Raw genomic sequence first — 7,550 nt, 5'->3', positions numbered from 1 at the left:
GAATACTCTGTTAATGAGCTCCTGTTTATTAAGACGAGTTTCATAATCAGCTTTCACTCTTAACACCACAAAACCACAGAATGCACTGAAGATCTACGTAGAGCACACCACAGACTGAATAACCATCAAGAATAAACTAGATATTTGCACTTGTCAGACATAAACTGGTCAAAATCAGAGTAGAAAAACATCAACAAAATGATTTAGGAACAAATCACAAAGTCAGTTCAAGCCCAGCTTCTAGATGACATGATACAGTTTTCTTATGTCTTCAAATAACAAAGTGAAAAATGAAGCAAAAAGCTTCTGAGAGATTTTTGATCTGTGGATTTAAAAAGCACAACTTTTATTTTGATTCATTCACAGGTCTGAGGACTGGCAGGACAGTCAGATTCTGCCAAACAGCTCAGTTATATGAAGCAGGGCAAAACTGCTTGCATCCATTTTTCATTGCTATTGATTCATAAACTGGATTTCCCCACAGATCACCTGAGTAAATGATTATAAGGAAGAAGCAGTAAGTGACACATTATACGCCAGTTATACAGCAACAAGCATACATTGACAAACTATTATACAGTGGTGCTTGAAAGTTCGAGAACTCTTTATAATTTTCTATATTTCTGCATCAATATGACCTAAAGCATAATCAGATTTTCACACAAGTCCTAAAAGTAGATAAAGGGAACCAAGTTAAAGAAATTAGACAAAAAGAGTATACCTTGTTCATTTATTTATTGAGGAAAATGATCCAATATTACATATTTGTGGTAAAAGTATGTGAACCTCTAGGATTATGTTAATTTAAATTGGACTCCACCAATCCACAGTCAGACAGATTGTGTACAAATGGAGAAAATGAAAGAGCATTGTTATCCTCCCCAGGAGTGATGGACCGACAAAGATCACTCCAAGGTGTAGAATAGTGGACGAGGTCACAAAGGAGGTTCAAGGAGGCGACTTTACTGTCATTCTCATCACATGTGGTACATGAGATGGAATTACATTTTGTACTCGAGTTCCCAGTTACAAAAATAGCAAAAATATAAAGTATATACAGTTGTAGTGATGTAAGAGTTCACTACACAGTAGTCCCTCGTTTATCGCGTGAGAGCCGTACCCTGAAGCCCCGCGATAAGTGAAAAACTGAGAAGTATACGTACAAGTAGTAAGTAGTAGTTTATTTGAGTATATTTATTTTAGTAACAATCTTTCTACATTCTAAACTCTCTAAGAGCACAGAATGTCATGATTTCAGCTCCCTGCCTGCTGCCCTGTGCCACCTGCAAGCACTCTTGGCCACGCCCACTTCACCATTCTGCACGGAGAACAGCTGATCAGCTGCAGCAGGAAGCTTATCCTGCAGTGTGGGCTGCACAAAGGTGCAGCAGGTGCTAAATAATTTATTTTAAATAAAAAGTCCATGCCAATCGTGCAGCTCATCCATCAATCTGCCAGTTGCGTGTCATGTCCAATCTTATTTTGAAAAACCACGATAGAGCGAGTCCGCGATAAACGAACCAGGAAGCAGCGAGGGATTACTGTACTGATATAGTAAAATATGTCCTCCTTTTGACGGGCGTATAAAAAATGAGTTCTGCACATTAGAAGGCAACAAACCAAGAAACAAATGATCTGTCTCTGATTATTACCGGCAGCTTCACATCTAACAGGTATGAAATATGACTTCAGTCACTTATGATCAAATGCATCAGAATTAGATTGTTTTCAGTGAAAGTTTTCACTTCACCACTTGCTCTTGCCGAGATCGGACGCTTTCCCATCCTCTCCCTCTCCACTTTGCTTTGCTGCTCTCTCTCTGTGAAACTGCTTGTGAGCCTCTCTTGCATTTCTTCTGAACCATAATTATGGACTTGTTTTGATCAGTTGGTCCCTCATCTCAATTTACAACATTTCTTCGAAGAGAAGACAGGCTTTAGGCGAGCCGATTTGCCCTGTTGGCACGCACGCAGCTGGATATCTCATCGACTTGGAAGACTTGATGATGTGTCTATCTCTGCTGCCATTTGTGAACTTTAAGGACGCATATTTAATTGGATTTTTGATAACTGGTTCCTGCTTTTTGGATTCAGCTGGTGCTGGTTTTATATACAATCAAGGAAGTCGTCGGCAGCAAATTTGGACCTGATCACGCTGCTTGCCTTTATGATGGCTTGGTTCGTGCCTCGAGTACCCAGACTCAAATGCTTTGGGCAGAATGGATCAGATCTTGGGGATTTTACTCAGTCACGTTCCATCGGTGTGGCCATGTAATTTGGACATTTTGGAACCGAGTGGACCAACACAGACTCAAGGCAGATGTCATTAAGTTATGCCTGTCCCCAAAACATCTGTATATTTATCTGAATTTGGCTCCCTTGGCTGGCCTTGAAGGCCATCTTATCTGAATTTGCCTGGAGAACATGTGATCTGACGCTCACCACCCCCTCCCTGAGGAATTTCCAACTGATAACCAGATGAAAGCAGCTGAATAAACTTTGTGTCATCATTTCAGGACTCTTGGATTCTCATAGACGTTATTCTTGGCCATTCCTCGACATCCCTTGAGAATGTTTATGGATCTCACCGGAGGACATTGACTGATTATTCCATCCTTATCAGGACTCTTACAGTGCCCTCGAGAGCGTCTATGAACATGCTCACCGCTCTCATCGTCTCCCTCTCTAGAATGTCTACATCAATATGTGCTTGTTTGTGCGAGGTGTTTATTAATATCAGAGCAGGAAAAAACGTCTGATAGGAATTTTTTGCCTCCAACTCCTCCATGTGTCCAGTTTCACTACTTTTTGTCTGTCCAAACAGATCTCACTTGTAAATGAGTCTTCCAGGCTCAATGTGACTTATCTGTCTAAATAAAGGTTGAATGAATGAATGAAAGACAAAATAAGTTGTTTTATGTCTTTAATTTGATGCTGCTGTTTGAAACGCTGCAAAAATGTGCACTTTTTTTTTCACCAATTATTTTTTGTTATGACAATCAGCACAGCAGGAAGTTTGCTTCTTGCTCATATTTTTTAAATGCAACTATTAAAGTAGGCCAATAAAACTGCAAACACATTAATTTTCTGAATATTTAACAATCTTTCAGGGTTTTGTTTAGATAGATGTTCTCTTCTTTTGCACTGATTGGTAATTTTCAGAATATTAATTTGTCCTTCAGCAGAACAGCATTCAGAGATATTTTGTGTCCGTGTGCTTTTTTAAAAGGAAGACTGTTTCAGCTTCAGTGTGTTTCCCCCCACCAGCCCCCACCCTCTGATGTTACCTGACGTTGTCATGCTTTTGGATGTAGATCTTATGAAACATCATGTCCTCCTGCTTGACGTTTATGTCTGCTTTCATCTCCATGGCAACGTGGCGAGGAAGTACAGAGAGGAGGAGACGCTCCTGCAGGAACGTAAAGACAAGTTAAGTTTGACGTACAGGTCAGGGAGTTAAAAAATACACCAGCTATGAGAAAAATAAGGACTTAATAAACAATTTTAACTCTGTTTGAAAGAAATATGCAGAGAAGGTCTCACAAATTATTTAGAAAACTGTTTAAATTCTGACCTTTACTGTGTAAAAACACATTTTCTGTTGACGAGCAAAAGATTTAATATTTGTCTTTAGGGGGGATTTTATGGTTCAATTGGCGCACCTGTTTGTTGTTTCCTCCTTTATGCGCACCTGTTTGTTGTTTCCTCCTTCATCTTTTATCATATAACTGTTCAGTCGGTGTTTAGAAGTCAGCAGAGCATTTTACATTTTACATGTCGTCTGGTGTCTGTTTACCCCATAGGCAGTGGTGGAGAAAGTACTCAAACACTGTACTTAAGTAAAAGTACAAATAAACAGACAAAAATGTACTCTAGTAAAAGTAGAAGTACCACATTAACATTTTTACTTAAGTAAAAGTAAATACAACAGCTCCACACCGCATGCAGAGTTTCTCCTCCGTCAGCTGCCTTGGCAAGGCGCTCACGGGGGGAAGAAGGGGAGACACCTCTGTTTTGCGCGCTAGCTTAGCGCTATGTTAGTGCTGGCAGTTGTTGACAGGGTGGGGTGGGGGGGTGGGGGTTAGGATGTGAGAAAGAAGCAGAATGCAACGTCCGTTTTTATGGCTAAATGTGTAGCATCTTAGTTAACACATCTGTATTAGCTTAGCGCTACTTCCTGCAGTTTCAACGTGGGGGCGGGGGCTCTATTCACACAAGGTGAGCTGTTGGTCAGACTACTTCTTGGTGTGCCATTTTCTCTAAAAGTCATTTTTTGAATCAAGTGTTAACCTATGTAGGTAAATGTACCGGTAAATGTTTAACAACCTGTTAAGAATTGGCATTTATTTTATTAAAAAATTTCTTGGGGAGGACCTCTAGACCTCCAAAGGCTTTTCTTAACGTTTTAATAAATATAGTTGTTTTTTTATTATAACTCCTCAAGTACTTCTGTATTCCTGGGTCCAATACCTCCTGACACTGTGACATTTAAAGCTCAAATTTTATAGTGATTCATGCAAATTTTATTTAAAAACTTTTTTCCTTAGCGCTGTTTTTACAATTCATGTTTTTTTGGCAGAAATATTATAAAATTCCTGTCCAAAGAGACCCCAGGATGCATGGGAAGTGCTACAGCTAGCTGCTGTTATTGCTCCTTGCATGTGCAAATACCCAGAGACAAAAATAATCATGTAATGCAAAACTGACAGCAGTGTGAAAGTCTTTGAAACATTTTAACTACATGGACTGCGAGGACATTTTTTAGATTACAGTTGTTTTAAGAGACTAGAAATCCACTTTATTTTTTGCTGCATTTGGACGAGCTGTTAACTCTTTATAGCTTTTCCACAGAAATCCACTTAAAACAGCTGGAACACCCTTTTATTATGGATATGGATTTTATGGATAATCCATGTGGGATTATATTATGAAGAATTATGGATATTGTAGAATATCCAATACTTTAACATATAGAAAACTTGTGTTTTGTTTTTTTAATATGGCAGACATGAATAACATTTTGTAAATGGCATCTCCAAATATCCAGGAAGCAGTTTTGCTCAACGTAGTTCCAACATTTAATCTGAAACATTAAATATTTGGAAACTGCATCAGTGTTTAAACCTGGAAATCTTTCATAAACAAAAGCTCCTTTGGGATATCCTAAAGATGGCATTTCATATTAAAGGTGATGGCTGTGGTAAACGTGTGACAGCTGCTGTCCTACATAATGTGGAACAACCGCTGGACGCACTTCTCGAAGTCACCTTCATACCTGTTGCTGGTTTTCCCTCTGGGAGTGAAGGCGCGCCTGGATGCATTCCCTGGTCTCCTGGAAGGCCTGCCTCTGGGAGCCCTCTGCAGGGTAATGGGTGCACACTCCAACAATGTTGGTGCAGGAGAAAATCAGAATGTTGGACACTATCTGTGGAAAAAAGACAAAAAGGTAGGGGGTCACCGGTGAGCCAGGGGACGCCGAGACAACTAGGATCTGCAAAGCAAAATGTGACTGATGGTCACTTGATGGGGACTTTTTTAGTTTTGAACCAGTTTGACATGACTGTCGACGAGGAAGAGGGCTGGCACAAGAGGAGGGTAATTTTAAAATTGAACTGAGTACTAGACAAGGCTGTCCCTTGAGCCCATTATTATTTGCACTAGCTATGGAGCCTTTAGCCTCTGCTATTAGACAAGATGGCAATATTAAAAGGGTCTGTTTAAATAATCACAAGCATAAGATTTCACTGTATGCAGATGATGTTCTGATCTTTTTAAACTCTCCCACACACTCTATCCCTAAACTGAACAAATTAATCGATAGTTATTGCTCTTCCTCTGGTTACAAAATAAATTCTTCTAAAAGTGAAGCCATGCCTCAGTTGCTCACAAACATTGGATTCAAGCATTTCGCACCCATCATTGGTCTCCAACAGGACTTATATTTGGGTATAAAAATTTCACCAAACTTGAAAGATTTATAAATTAAACATTGCACCTCTTGTATAAACCATAAAACAGGACCTGGATAGGTGGTGTGGCTTGCCTCTGTCCCTTTTGGGTCGTATCCATCTGATTACCTCCTGCATTACTTTCAGATGCTGCTAATTTGGCTATCAAAGAAGGTTAGAGCAACTTTAAATAGCTCTATTATATATTTTATTTGGCGTAAAGAGGTGCTCTGTGGAAACATTATGAACAATTAATATCTGTTGTAGAAAGCACATTGATGGAGAAAGAGTTGTATTTAGTCAGGAGTTATAAACTAACAGACAGACTGAGCCGGGCCAAGAACAAACGGTATCACCTAAAAAAAACATCAAACTACGGGAACTACCAGGTTTACAGCCAACAACAGAGACTTCAACATAAATGCCAAAGCAAACCTGAACAAGACATTAACAAGAACAACCAATTTACACACTCTGAAACATAGTCAGAAACAATGAACATATAATTTCTGCAAGGCTACCCAGCATCCTTTGCAGCTCACAGTCTCTGAAACTCTCTCATAGAAAGAACTTTGTGAGTTTGGGATAAAATAAAGTTAATAAAGCTAAACAGAGATGCATTGTTTTAATCTGGAGCCTACAAATGTCTGTGTTTTTGTGTTAATAATGTTTAATTATAAGAATTAAATGAGCAGAACACGAGTCAACAGGCTGCACGCTCTTTCTCTCTGTGCCGCTGTGTGTGGAGTTCTGATAAACTGATCCTATCAGTGCGTGATCGCCGTGAGCCAGATTAAACAACAGCAAAGACATTTGTCACTGGGGGAATATTGATGATGACGCACAGCAGCTTTGTACTTAGTTCAAAAAACAGTTAACCACAAATGGGATTGGTTAAGTTAATTCATTATAATAAATGGCATGAAAGAGACATTCGGCACGCATAGTGCTCACTTTCAACCCAGCTGAGTTCTGCTCCGCCTCATTTGGTTCCGCTCAAAGCTCACTCCTGACCGGGACGTGGACGCTTCACCTGTGATTTATGAAGCGTTTAAATCAATTCACTGTAAATGAGAACTGGTTCTTAATGGACCAACCTGGAAGAGAAACGTTGGTTGTTCACAGAACATCAAAAACGGTCAACTTTTTCATTTTTATTTTGAAAAGCATAAAGATTTGGCAAGTCAGAAATGGCAGACTAATATTTGTGTTAAATAGGAAGCATAGTATCAGTTTTGTTTTTAATGTCTCGTTAGAATATCACTACTTTTGATGCAAGGAAATTCATCTTGAAATGTAATTTCATTGAATTACACTTTTGGGTTCTGTTCATTGCATTTATGATTCAATTCAGCAAAATAAACAAATTTAAAAGGTTACGATCACTGCAAAATGGTTTATTTACTTAATGAATTTAATCACTGGATGTCCGGCCCCCGAGCTGCTGGCTTTCGGTAACTGTGGCCCCCTGAGCAGTTGAGTTGAATAGCCCTGAAATTTACTAAATAGAGTGGTCCCTTGTTTATCGTGGGGGAGCGGTACACTGAAGCCCCGCGATAAGTGAAAAACCACGAAGTAGGAATAGTAGTACAAGTAGTAAGTA

The sequence above is a fragment of the Nematolebias whitei genome, chromosome 13, assembly GCF_014905685.2.
Source record: "Nematolebias whitei isolate Nwh7 chromosome 13, NemWhi1, whole genome shotgun sequence".
NCBI classification, from domain to species: domain Eukaryota; kingdom Metazoa; phylum Chordata; class Actinopteri; order Cyprinodontiformes; family Rivulidae; genus Nematolebias; species Nematolebias whitei.
The sequence above is the reverse complement of the archived record's forward strand: the minus strand, read 5'-3'. Positions refer to the sequence as shown.